Raw genomic sequence first — 15,000 nt, forward strand, 5'->3', positions numbered from 1 at the left:
TACAGAAATTACAGAAATTACAGAAATTACAGAAATTACAGAAATTACAGAAATTACAGAAATTACAGAAATTACAGAAATTACAGAAATTACAGAAATTACAGAAATTGCAGAAATTACAGAAATTACAGAAATTACAGAAATTACAGAAATTACAGAAATTACAGAAATTACAGAAATTACAGAAATTACAGAAATTACAGAAATTACAGAAATTACAGAAATGACAGAAATTGCAGAAATTGCAGAAATTGCAGAAATTGCAGAAATTACAGAGATTACAGAAATTACAGAAATTACAGAAATTACAGAAATTACAAAAATTACAGAAATTACATAAATTACAGGGATTACGGAAATTACAGAAATTACATAAATTGCAAGAAATTACGAAAATTACGGAAATTACAAAAATTACAGAATTTGCAAAAATTATAAAAATACAGAAATTATAAACTATTTTTAAACCAAATTTACTTTTGGCATTCGAAGCATTTGTAAGTACACATTTAATTTGACTTTGTACTCTACTAATTTTTTGCGTTACCTGATCAAAAATTTACACAACAGTTTTGTGTTCAATTCCGCGAATCTTTCGATTACCATAAACAAAACAATGTTCTCTTTCAAGGCGTTATTATCTGTTCCTGATACTATCTGACATGGAAGCGAACATTATATTGCATTATTAGCTCCGCCCCAAAGATGACTATGAACGGTTCCTTTCTTAAAGGTAATACAAAGATGAAATCGACAACAAACTCATTTCAATTTTAAAACAAAATACTAATAACGTATCAATATGGAGTCTCTGTTTCAAAATTTTCGCCCGGAAATGCTTTCGAATTTTTCCAACGCGAATAACTACCGTTGTACTGAACGAAAAAAAACTAGATTTTTGCACAATCTGATCCAAAATATGCACAATTATTTTGTGTCTAACTCCCTGTCGATTGTATGATTACTGTAAATAACGAAAAAAACTGTCATTATCTGTTCTTTGATTGGATGTCTGATTTTCGACCAGAGAGCGAGCAATATATTGCATTGTTAGCACCGCCCCATGGATGACTATGAATGGTGACTCGGCTTAGAAGAAATTATCTAGTTTTTCATTCCGTGATCTGTAGTCGTCCAAGCGTCGATAGCAAGAACCAGTTTGATAGGACAGTTACCAGTATACCAGCTCGAAATGACTTCTGTTGTCAATCGAACCACCCGCATATTGGCTCTCTTAAAGGCTACCAGTACTGTACGTAAAGAATGGAATTTATTACTTTCTGGGTTAAACTACAAAAGTACAAGTTTACAGTATATTCCGGTCCAACAGTTTAAGCATCGTTGATTGAATGCGAAAGGTAGCTCGAAGCATTCATTTTGGAGATTTACCAGGGCAAATTATAAGGGCCTTTCTATTGAAATCCTACGTGTAATTTACATCATAGTGGTTATGAATCTGACATTAAACAATTTCTTTTTTTAATTTTTTTAAAGGAATTAATCCAAACTAGTTTCAAGCATTTGATGATTTAGTATTCCAAATGATTGGATCTTTATAATACAATTTTCAGCAAGTGACCAACATATCACAAGCCACAAAAAAAACAAAAATAACGCTGATTTCATGTTACTCGAATGTATAATTTCAAAACTACCGTATTTTTCTTTGTATTTACATTTTACATTTAACCGGGAGAGGTAACATCACCACTTGGCTACGCCATGGGCTAAATCCCAAGTGAAAATTGAGCAGCTAAGGATGATGTTGTAATAAAGATATAGTTAAAAAAAAAGGACGGCAGGACGGACAGTTGTTACGAATTTAGGGAAAACACAAAATATGTATTGATATATTGATGAAACTAATTAAATTTAGTCTCTTCGACTTCGTCTCATCAGAATCCGACACTAACTTAGTGACAGCACTAAGCTAGCGCCGGATTGACTCTAGCTGCAAAAAACACCGAAAACACTGCCAGGAGTGTAAATGAGTTGCCAGTATCGATCTGATAACCCTGAAATGAATGCGCATTGAATCGTGGATATATAAACAATGACAGGGACTCATAAAATTTGCCTTACAACTTACTACTAGTCTGTTAAGTGACACTGATTTGCATGTCTCACTGCCAAGTTTTAATTCAAACATGATCTAATTTAATACTCAAACAGTCATCACACTGAAACGAATTGTAAGGCAACAATCTGCATAAATCGCAATCATAATCTATTACAAACTCTCCAATCTTCACATGTTTACGCTATTTCATTGCCGCGACACATCTGCCAGCCTTCGACACATCAAACAAACCGCTTACTGTTAACTCTTTTACCCTTCCTCTGCGTATTTGCATTGATATTCGCGAACCTAATGGTTGACATATTTGGTACGCGGCGCTGTCAACCCCTCCGATCACCAAGGTCGCGTAAATTTATTTCGCTGTCTAGCTAGCAAATCATATCAAACCATAGGCCACGCGCACTCATACGCAGATACGTTCGTGCCCGAGAGAGAATAAAAGGAAGGAAAAAAACACCACAACAAATCTCCATCCAACTGTGTGCGACCTTCTATCGTTTGGGATTTCAAATTTCCGGCTGCAGAGAAGACCAGCAGACACGACCACGTAATACAAGTTAGCAGCAATAAATTAACGCGATTTTGTCTCCTTCGGTTTCGCCCATCTTATGTCGGTTTGTCTCGAGCGTCAAAACGTAATTTGTCACTTGCGCAAACAACACATGTATACACACAAGCATTGATACTGTCTGGTAACTCCCAGCGCGTTTAACCTTGTGTCAAACGTACGTATAGCAACAGTATCACGGTCAGTGAATCTGAAAAAAATAAAATAATCACTTACAATCGTGTGATGTGGAAGGTAGAAAAAAACAGCTGGGTTACGAATTTAGTTCCTGTTGTGTCCGGTGATCAGTGTTTGTTGAACACCACCACCGCCGCCGCTGCTCTGTGTTGACCGGTTCATTCGTTTCTCTTTAAATTCTGTCTCTACGTCCAAAGGTTTTTTTTCTTTCAAATGCTATTAATTTTCATCTAGGATTCACTAAATCAAAATCACCACTGATAACATGATATAAACACTGACACTTTTGATTATTTTGTGAAGTGTGCTGCGCAGGTATAACAACTATGATGTCCCGATAGAAAGCATTTTGCGTCATTATTCGAAATCTTTAGAACTAATTATGCCTGACCCAATCACAGTATCTTTCAAATGCTTATAAAAAGATGAACTGGACATGTACAGAGCCGTTTGTTCTTTTTGTTTGCAACCCCCAGAAAATATATACTCATGACCATGACATGTTGATGCTTGCCCATTTATCTTGGCTCCGCATTTATCACTAACCGCGATGTATTCAAATACTATTCAAATTCTGCTCGACCTCCATCAGCATCAGCGTCGAACATCGACTGCTCCATCCACCAGTAGGTGGTTTCCCCGACAAAAACTGCTTTCAACGCTTTCGAACGAACGACCAAACCGAACAAAAGGTAGCAGCAGCACTAAGCCATGATTGTCCCATGAATTATGCATTTCTATTTATGCTCCGGCTTCGGCTTCAGAATACACATCAACGCACTTTCGCAAAACATAATCGCTCAACTCTCAACTCCAACACAGTCTCAGACCGATAAAAATCTCACTTTCCCTGATGGTTTTGTGAATTCATCTCCGGCTCCCGCCCTTCGGCGGCCGTAACTGGCGGCATAAATCTTCATTAGCCCTCGTTAATATGTATACGCGCGGTAAGGTCCCAACCGGCATCGGTGGCGCGGCGGTAGGGGTTTCGACTGAAGAGATAAGTGGTATCGATATTGGCTGAACGTTATTCGATGAATGCCGGGGTTCGAACGTGTTTGCGTCCAGTGCAATTGCATGCGGAAAATAACTGCTATTAAATTGTAACTTTGCGTGCTGGTTGGTGTGTCTCCCGCTGCTGCTGTCTCGCCCTTTTTTGGAAACTTGGCAGCGGCTACCGTGTCCGGAACCGGGTTTGTGCAAATACTGCAGTTTCCTTTTTTTCGCAAGCGTTCCGGCAACCGGGGCCACAGCTAATGGGTAGTTGCCAAAAATAAATTGCCCACTAGCGACCGTCCTGCTGAGTTCGTGGTAGGGTGGTCAGTCGCGCGGCAATAATATTTTCCATCGCCATCCTGCAGCGTGGACCACCCTAGCTCACTCTCAGCCCACATTTATCCGTATAAATCCTCAAATAATTTCTACCGTCTGGATAAAGTTACTGCTTCGGATTCGGCGCAATATTTTCGTTGGAACGGTGTCAAAGACAACATTATAACTGTCGTCTGCTCCGAAATCGCAGAAAACTTTTCCCTCCTGCCGAGCCGGCTCAGTAGCTCGCGAAATCCGAATGCTATCATAATAAATTCAATTTGAATCAAAAACCAACTCTCTTCTCTTCCCCTTTTTGTCATTGTTCCGTACTCTGTCGAGCAAAGATGAAGTTTTTCTTTCAAATAAAAGCCGGTGGATAAGAACAGAGATTGGAAAATGAACCGCTCAACGTCGCCCAACCTGGCCCGAGCATGCTAAAAACCGGGAAACCGGAAGAATCGAGTTATAATGAAAGGATTACGTTGGGTTTTTATTTCCGGACGGATTTCCTGCCACGTCCAGCCCGACAGCCAGCGGCCAATCCAGATTTTGCGTGATTCTTATTACCAATCAACCCTACGGGTGGCGGGTTGAGACGAAACCATCCCAACCCCGATGTCTGCCATAATTTTCACGCCTGCTCGAAGTTGCTCTTCTTCGGCTGGCTGACAGCCAAGCATACCCTATTATCGCTCAATTTGTATTCAACCCCAGCCCGATAAGACCAACTGCAGCGGAACCTCTTCCCGACCAAACCCGGTGTGGCTTCGGTTGGTTTTCTTCGGCAACGACGACGACTAAAACGACTAAGACGACGACGACGAGGAGCGAAGAATTCATGTCGATGCTGGTGTTAAGCTGCTAGCTGATGGAATGCTACTCCACAGCGGCTCCAGCTGAGCCGCCAGCCAAAAGGTGCTAAGCATAGCTGCAAAAGCCTGCCGCCGCCTCATTCCTTATCGATGATTGGCGTGCCTTTCACAACTTGGCTTCCCATTCCCAGGCTTTAAGAAGCCTACGGATACCGCCGACGTGGTATGAAAAGCCCACCTGGCGGGTGAATCGAGCGCTCAACTGCGAGACAGCGATAGCGAGTTCTGTCGTGGTTTTTTGTTTTTCTTTTCTCCTTGGATTGGGTTGCTGTTTTGACATGTCAAAATTTGGCTTTGAATCATCGAATCGATTTAACCGGATTGGTTTATTGGATATTTTGACAATAGCACAAGGATTATCAAACAAATAAATTAGGGCCAAAAACGCGGAGGAAATTATTCACGAATTCATGGATAATGATTATGAGCTCTGGAACAGCTTACGGTCGAAAACAGGACCGTGATCAAACTTCAAGCACTCCTGCTTGAAGTTTGATCACGTCTCCTTTGAAGTAGTTTTTGTCATTCCGTACCACGCAATGAAAAGTCAGAACCTTCTTGTAATTCAACAGTCCGGCTCCATTTTTAGCTCGATACACGGTTGTAGAAGACAGTCCTAGCTTGCTTGCCACATTTTGAACAGAGAGTTTTGGATTCCGCTTGAAATAGCTGACCACTCTTTTCATCGTTTTTGCGGCCTCCGGCTTTCGATTTTCTCCCAACAAGTCTTCCTGGCTGTCGACAAACCTTTTCTGAATGCTTTTATTACGTTGGTGACAGTTGATTTGGCCACATTCAACAATTTCGCCAACTTGGTGGCCGGGGATTTTCGCGATACAAATTTTGCACTCTCTCCTATGAAAAGTTAGTGTACGCGTCGTCTATGCGGCCACAGGCAGAACTAAAATTTTCTAAAAAAAACTCGTATTATGTATTACAATTCTTCTGGACATACTATTGAGCCAAATCTAACCATTATCTCAGAAAAATGTATAGTTCCATGCAAAACCGACTCAGACATCAATTTGTTGAAAGTTTAATAACTTCTTTTAACAAATCCGGATTGACTAGCAGTCTGCGATAAAGTTGTATACAGTTAAATTATCTTTCTTATTTTTACCCACAGTGATAATACGATGCATATAGTGCCACTTAGCGGTGAAAATGCGAACTAGTGGGTTTTCTCCATGTATATTTATAGTATTATATTTACAGGGCCGTAGATAGAAAATACGGGCCCGGAGGGTCCAACGTACGGGCCCCCACCACTGTATATTGCCCGTGCATCACAAAGTTAAAGTTTGAAATCCATTGTACTTACTGATATTATGTACCTATATTACACTGAAATTTTATTGTTATGTACCAGTTTTTTGCTCTAGTTGTTTGTAGTGCCAATGACGGTAAAAACGGAGGGCTGTTAATACTATATAGTATTTTTAATACGTCTTCGTACGTTTTGGTGACTTTGAAGAGGAATTTTTTGTCAATAGTATTAGTAAAGGGGGTGGGTGTAGCGTAGTTGGTAAATCGATTGTCTTGAACGCAGCGCACCTGGGTTCGGATCCCGACCCCGCACATAGGGTTTGAAATTTTTCATAAGAGATTTTTCTAACCCGAAGAGGCGAATGACCTTAAGGTTTAAACCTCTATAATCGAAAAAAAAAACAAAAGTAAAGAAATGGAAAGATTAAAAATGTAGTACATAATTGCAAAAATTATAAACATTATCTAAACAAAAAAAAATCAGAAATTCCCTTTGTTCAATTGTACAAAAAAAAAACAAAATAAAGGGAAAACTTGATATTGAAAGTGTGTCCAGAAAAACTAAAAATTGCAAAATCAACCACATAAACAAATTAAAGTCAATTGTCAAAAAATGTATAATCGAAAAGAAAAACCAAAACAAACCCTGTAAGAATCGATAAACGAAAACAGGAAACTAGACAATCAAATTGCAAAGATTAAAGAAGTCGAACATTGTTGAACAAATGGTGAAAATTATAAAAAAATCGGCAGATGCTGAAAAATTTTGAGAATCAATGAAAATAAAAAAAAAAAAACAAATAAAAAAATACGAACATTGATATAAAAATAAAAATGCATAAAACTGAAAAGCTCGAAAATAATAAAATATATTCAACATTGAAAACAAGAAATATTTAAAGTAATAGAAAAAAAAAGAAATAAAGCGTTAAGAATGCATAAAAGTAGAGGAATAGATATAAAGACAAAAATAAAATAAACATGAAGAAATTAAAAAAAAAATGAATTGAACAAAAAAAGGACAAAATGGAAAACAAAAAATAGTATAAAACTAAAATGGTATACCGTAGAAACACACAAAATTGAAAAAATAACAAGAAGAAATTGAAAAATAGATTAGATTATTTAAAGAATGGAAAACAACATTAGAAATGAAACTTGACAGAAATTCAAACAACAGCCTAAATGTAAAACGAAGAAAAAATGCACATAATGGCAAAAAATAAATCTAATGTTTTCTAGAAAAATAAAAAATGAAAAAACAAACCTATTGGAAAATGTCCAACAGAAAAAAGCACTTTCAAAATAGGTTATATGGAAAAATGAAGAATAACAAAAATGAACAAAATGAAAGATTAAGGAACATGTGTAAAAAATAAAAAATATTATAATAAATTAGCAACGAGAAAAAATAAAACTAAGGAAAACGGAAAGCCAATAACTGAAAAACATGTACCAAAATACGAGAAATGTAGATATAGGGACAATGAGACATTTTGGAATGAATTTAAAAAAAGGAAAAATGCAAAAATATATATGGCAAAAAGAAAATAGAAAAAGGGAATGAAAAGAATGAATGGAACTAATAGACTAATTTTAAAATTTTGATGGAATGACAAAAGAAACAAATGAAAAAGCAGGGTATTAAAATATGAAACAACAGAAAAAACAAAATAGAATGGAAAAATTGCAAATAAAATGGAAAAACTCTGCAATGACTATAAATTAAGGTAAGTGGTATGGATAAAAATGCAAAAATAAACAGCGTGAAAAGCAGGATAAAATAAAAATATGGTTACAATGGAAATAGATAAAAAAGCAGACGATTTATAAAATGATGCTGAGAGTTCCTGATGAAGAAAAAATTGCAAAATAATCCACTGGATTCATCCGAGCGAAATCCGAATCACATGAACAGAGACCCGGAATTCGCCTCAAAAACCGGTGTGGCAACCCTAAATAAAAGGTTGAGAAGTTTTCTTTTTCTTTCTAATTACTTTTGATAATTTCCCAGCAGTTGCGAAGACATGACAATAAATCAAAAAAATCGATTTCATATTGACGAAATTTGAAGACAACCTTATGACTTCTAATCAAATCATTAATTTTTTACCCCTAGCAAGTCTGATCTAATTTTTTTTTCTATTATAGAAATTTTAATCTTAGGGCCATTCACTTCTTCATTCAAATTTTCTTTAAAAAATTCTCCATTCCTATGTGCGAGGTTAGGAATCGAACCCAGATGAGCTGCGTACATGGAAGTCGATGTCCCAACTACGCTATCCCCGCCCTGGTCTGATCTTCTAATTGGGTACAAATACATATATTTGATACCCAATATGCACTAGTTTTTAAAATCATACACAAGATATTGAATTTTTTTTTGAAAGTGTTGACCAAAATTTTAGTTTCCGTTAAAAATCCGGGCCCCCTTAAAAACTCCGGGTTCGAGGGGAAACACCCCGTCCCCACCCCCTCTCGGCGGCCCTTTATATTTATATTTATATTTCCTGATTATACATCATATTATCATGATTTAATCTGTTCCACAATATTCCGCCACGTCACTCGGTCAGTTACTGCTTGTCTCCAACCTCTCAGGTGCCCGATACTCGCCAGGTTCTGCTCCACTTGGTCCAGCCACCGGGAACGCTGCGCTCCTCTCCGTCTTATACCTGCGGGGTCGGAGGTGAAAACCAACTTGGTGGGGTTGTTGTCCGGCATCCTCACAACATGCCCCGCCCACCGTACCTTTCCAGCTTGAGCTACTTTCCTTACTTGGCTCACCATAGAGTCGCGCAAGTTCGTGGTTCATCCTTCTCCCCCACACGCCATCCTCCTGCACACCACCGAAGATCGTTCTCAACACCCTTCTTTCGAAGACTTCGAGTGCTAGCAGATCCTCCTCGAGCATTGTTCACGTTTCGTGCCCATAGAGAACCACCGGTCTAATCAGTGTGTTTTACATAGCGCATTTCGTGCGGTGGTGAAGCTTCCTGGATCTCAAAGTTTTGTGGAGCCCATAGTAAGCACGACTTCCAGAGATAATACGCTTTCTGATCTCCCGGCTGGTGTTATTGTCCGCAGTCACCAATGAACCTAGACAGATGAACTCGTCAATCACCTCGAAGTCGTCGCCGTCGATCGTATTACTACTGCCCAAGCGTTCCCTATCGCGAACGGTTCCGCCAGCCAGCATGTACTTCGTCTTAGACACATTTATCTTCAGTCCTACTCGTGCTACTTCGCGCTTCAGTCGGGTATACAGATCTGCTACCGTTTCCTTTTTTCGACCGATTATGTCCACGTCGTCAGCGAAGCACACAAACTGTCCGGACCTCGTGAAAATCGTTCCCCGCATGTTAAACCCCGCTCTTCGCATTACATCTTCCAGTGCTACATTCAACAGCAGGCAGGACAGCCCATCGCCTTATCTTAGTCCCCTGCGTGTTTCAAACGGACCCGAGAGGCTGCCCAAAATTTTGACACAACACCTTACACCATCCATCGTAGCCTTAATCAGTCTTGTCAGCTTCCCAGGGAAGCCGTTCTCGTCCATCATTTTCAATAGCTCTACACGGCTTTAAAGTCGATGTGTCGGGACCTGGTATTCACGGCATTTTTGGAGGATTTGCCGTATAGTAAAGATTTGGTCGTTTGTTGATCCGCCGTTGATGAAACCGGCCTGATAACTCCCGACAAATCCATTTACCAGCGGTGATAGGCACCGGAACAGAATCTGGGATAGCACTTTGTAAGCGGCATTTGTCACTGTGATAGCTCTGTATTTTTCACAGTCAAATTTGTCGCCTTTCTTGTATATCGGGGTGATGACCCCTTCCTTCCACTCCTCCGGTAGCTGTTCTCTGTCCCAGATTCTTTCGATTATTCGGTGCATGCATTCCGTCAGTTTCTCCGGACCCACCTTGAAGCGTTCCGCTCCTAGACCATCCTTACCAGCTGCCTTGTTGTTCTTGAGCTGTTGAATAGCCTCGTTAACCTCATTCATAGTACATCCCCATCGGCCGCGACACTGACATAAGCGTCCTCCTCGAACGCCCAATTGTCCGCCTGCGCACCATTCAGATATTCATTATAGTACTGCCTCCACCTTTCGACCACCTCACATTCGTCCGTGAAGATGCCACCTTCCTTGTCTCTGCACATTTCGGCCCGCGGCACAAAACCGTTTGCAAGAGTCATTCAGCTTCTTGAAGAATGCCCGCGTTTCCTGAGAGCGATACAGCTCCATACGTATCCCAGGACGCTCTCCGCAGTGCTGCCTATGGCTGCTTTAGTCATGCTCCAGCTGTCCTCAAAGGGAGCATCGATGAGCTCCTCCTCCGGTGGCAGCGCTGCTTCAAGATGCTGCGCGTACGTTGTCGCGACGAGAGAGAGAGAAGTGCCGTCCATCAATCAGAACATGATCAATTAACGTCTCTGTTTGTTGCGGTGATCTCCAGGTGTATCGGTGCAGGAAGAAGGTGCTCCTTATGGCCATGTTCTTGGAGGTGGCGAAATCGATTAGTCTTAGGCCGTTCTCGTTCGTCTGCTGGTGGGTGCTGAACCTTCCAATTACCGGCCTGTGTTCCACCTCCTGGCCAACCTGAGCATCAAGGTCGCCGATGACGATCTTGACATCATGTCTTGGCAGCGATCGTATTGACGCTCCAGCTGCGCGTAGAATTTGTCCTTGTCTTCATCGCTACTTCCGCTACTTTCTCCATGTAAATTTTTTGAAAAATCCCATACAAACTTCAGGCACATTGGTCCGGTAGCTAGACTTGTCCGATTTGCTTCAAATTTGGAGCAGGTGCTCCTGGTGAGACTAGAAATCGAGTCAGGGGTACCTAGTTTTAAAGCTTAGCGACTCTTAGACACACAGTAGGCGGAGTGCAACAGTCTCTAAAGGTGCTTGAGCTACCGAAACTGTCACACATGCAACTACATCATACAAGAAATTTTGTACTCATAACGTTCAATAGTTTAGCCATGACAGAAAGTTTCGTGATGAAGAAAAACATGCTACACAATGTCGAATATGACAACGTTAAAACCAAGATCTCCAGGTATATCGACAACGATATGAATGGAATTCGCCAGCACAATTTGAAACCACGCATTAACACAGATTACATTAAAAGATTCATGTCGAGTAGACCTCTCCACATTTTGAAAATTTTTTGAAATATGTATCGGTCAGCTCAAATTTTTATTCTAGGTGTGAATTTAAGAACTTTCGCCAAAAATGGCTTAATTTGGTCATGATTTAGAGGTATCTCCAATCAAAAATCGTGTCCAAATTAAGCCATTTTTGGCGAAAGCTCTTAAATTCATACCTAGAACAATAATTTGAGCTGACCGATGTATATTTCAAACCTTTTACAAAATGTGGAGAGGTCTAATGTCGAGGTATGAAGGAGTGAAATCCGTCAGAAACAACATTTGGATAAACTTTTTCCTTGGCAAAAACTTTTCTTGTCGGTATTTGGGTGTCGAGAATACCGCTGAACCAATCTATACCTTCTTACTTGACTTTTAAGGATAAATCATCTTAATTACATGGAACCATTCACAAATTACGTTACGCAAAAATTACCAAAATTGACTACTGTCTGGACCATGTCACAAATTTCTTTACGTAACGAATTCATGAAAAAATATCTTCAGTTCAAACGTTTTCGTTTTCATCTCCCCCCCCCCCCCCCCCCTCTCAAAAGTGTTACACAATGAACATCCAACATCCAACGAACGCTATGCACATAACCCGGAGGCCACGTGCCAGTTCTGTAACCAGACGGCACACTATGGTAAGCCATTCGCTAAAACAATTAAAGAAAATTCATCTACTACAACCACCACTAAGAAACAGCTTTCGATATCTGGCGATACACCACAGACAACCGGCTAAAAATCATTGCCAGATAAATAATATTCCACAATATCCTTAAACAACAGCTGGTATACCTAGGAAAGAAGCAAACTAAAATGAAGACGACTAAACCAGAGTCACTTGAAATCACAATAAGCACCAAACATCCAACAGTGAAAACCAAAGCTGCTCTAGCGACGACGACATGAACTACACACGAGCGAGAAAAAAAGCAGACGAAACGATCAACAAGCAGCAGAGGGAAAAGCTGACATTGGCACCCCAACGCAAAAGAAAATCCACATATGGAACGGATAGCAGTGCGCTCAGGATAGACGGCAGCAAAAAAGTTCGGTTTTATGTTGAATTGTAATTTTTATTTTTGAAATGAATACTATTTCCAAAAAATCGAATAAGGTTTTTGAGGTCAAAACCTTAAGAAATAATAATATTAATGATAATAATAATGCTCCTAGCGTCAAAATCGAGGAAAGACATTTTTAATTTTTAATGTCAAAATGGTATTCTGCTAATGTAATGGAAACGAAAAAAAACAGATCCAAAAATGAAGAAATGGAATAGTGAAGGTTAAATCCATGAAAAAAATCCGTTTTACTTTTTGTGAACCTAGCATTCTTAGCGACCCCGATGGCATCGCATTACCCTATGCTACAGTACAGAGTATCGCTCCGCTTTGAGGAAAGGGTTAGGTTAATTCTGTAAAAAAGCAAGTTTTTTAACCCTTAAATGCATACTGTTGCCATTTGGCAACATATCGAATTTTGTGATATAAAGGCATCACAGGATGTATCATCCCGAAAAATCAGTGCTAAGGAAAAATGAAATTCATGCATTTAAGGGTTAAAAAAAATGTTATGGTGATACTGACAGTAGTATATTCATTCATTTTCAAATTTTGTACAGTACTTCTCCACATCAAACCCAGGTTTGAGAGCTGTTATTTTTTTCTCAATTTTTTAATTTTTCTCGGTACTTTTAAGCCAAAATTCGATATTCGCTAAAAAATCGGGAAGCATATTTTTGTAAAAATATTAATAATGATAATTTTGTAAAACCCTCCTGTAGTTAGCTGGGCAATGATATAAAAAATAACTGTGCGGAATTTTAAAACGATTTGTCCACGAAATTTTGAGTTATTGTGTGCACCGTATTTTTTCGAAGTGCATTCTGAAGAATCACTGTCGCTCACCGAAGTTTCACAAAATTGCAATAAAAATTTCGGAAAATATTGTTCAAATGTGCTATTATTGTATGGAAATTGACTGAATAGACCAATTTTTTTGTTATCTCAAAACAAAATTATGACCGATATTTTGTTCACCAAAATACCTCTACTCCTACTGTAATTCGGATGTCTCTTAGGTATTTTGACGCGTATTATTCACCTATTTAGCGTCCTGCAAATCAGCCTTGAAAGCTTTGAAGGATACCAATGTTCAATCAATAACTATATAATATCTACCACGATTCGTTTCGTTTCATTGAACCATACGCTGCTTTGTAATCCCCAAACAGATGATGAGTCCATCACACATTACCAGTTTTCGACCATCCAGTTGCATTCCCGGAATATATCCAGAATTTGTCGCAGAGTGAACAACTACTCCATTCAGGATCGTTCTACTCAAACTCCGCTATATTTTCCGTCTCAAACGATTCAGTTTGCTAAACAGAACACGGAAGAGTACCTTATAGGCGGTATCGAGGAAAGTTACTAGTTATATCTCGATAGGTATTTCAGTGTGTTTCTGATCCCTGTTGTAGTTAGAACATATGAGCCCATTCAACCATTCCAAAGTCATTTCTTCTTCCACGCAGGTCGTACCAATCACGTAAAGGATTGCTTCGTACAATCGATCACTCTAGACTCTTGAAAATTCGGTCTGGATTCCGAACTTTCCAACGGTCTTGTCATTTTTCAGAACTCACATATCCTTTCGCATTTCGTCTAGCATATGTGTAATCACAGCTTGCTCATTATTCCAACCAAATAGTATATTTGTGGTTTCTTTTCACGTTCGTCCGTTCAATAACAACCCACAGTGTTCTTTCCAGCTAATAGCCAATTCTTGACAATCTATCAATATTTTGTAAAACTTTCATGCGCAGTGGCGTAGCAAGAAAAATTTTCCTGGTGGGGGGATATGTATATTTTGTTTATATGAATACAATATGTGTATGTATGTATGTGTGTAAAAAATCAACAACTTAGACCACCCGGCCTGCTGAAACAACTACTCTTGCACGGAACTTGATTCCTCCCCGGCACTACCATACAGCATTAGTTCAAGGAGGTGTTTTTTATGTGCATAGCACATACTGTAATCCAACTACTTAGCAGTTAGGTGCTTCAGTAGGGTTACAGCACCCCTCCTTGACGCACTAGCTGTTTGCGACCATTCGCAAAACGTGGGAATTTCTGTGTGGCAGTCGGAAAGCCAGCTGTGTGTCTTCTCCTACGAGGACAATCTGATCACCGAAATTCAGATTGTCTAATTTACTGAGACCTTTGGTTCCCTTATGCCATTTGGCATTAATTCCTCGTTAAGCTCTGTCTAGTCCCCGAATTTTCCGGTCAGAGAAGTTCTCTCGAAACCGAGCCAACCTGCCAAGTGCCGAGGTCAGGTCTGCAATTTCGGTTGAGCAGGGCATCCAGTTCGCTGGTGCCCCGACAATCCGCGACCGGTAGTGTCTAGTCGCAGTCTACTCAGTGAATCTTGCTTACGCCGACGGAGAGTTCCCCGGCGGAAAAAGTTCTCGCGACACCGATTCTTCTTCTGCCTTCGCTATATTTCTCGCCGGCCTACCAGTAGGGTACGATTGCGGGTTG

General features: G+C 39.7%; 1 protein-coding gene across 1 annotated transcript in view; it reads left to right on the top strand.

The window, feature by feature from the left end:
• LOC131684830 (titin-like) overlaps positions 1–15,000 on the top strand; it is a 650,991-nt gene that overhangs the window by 461,392 nt on the left and 174,599 nt on the right. The window lies entirely within an intron of this gene.

Source organism: Topomyia yanbarensis, chromosome 2, assembly GCF_030247195.1.
Source record: "Topomyia yanbarensis strain Yona2022 chromosome 2, ASM3024719v1, whole genome shotgun sequence".
NCBI lineage: Eukaryota > Metazoa > Arthropoda > Insecta > Diptera > Culicidae > Topomyia > Topomyia yanbarensis.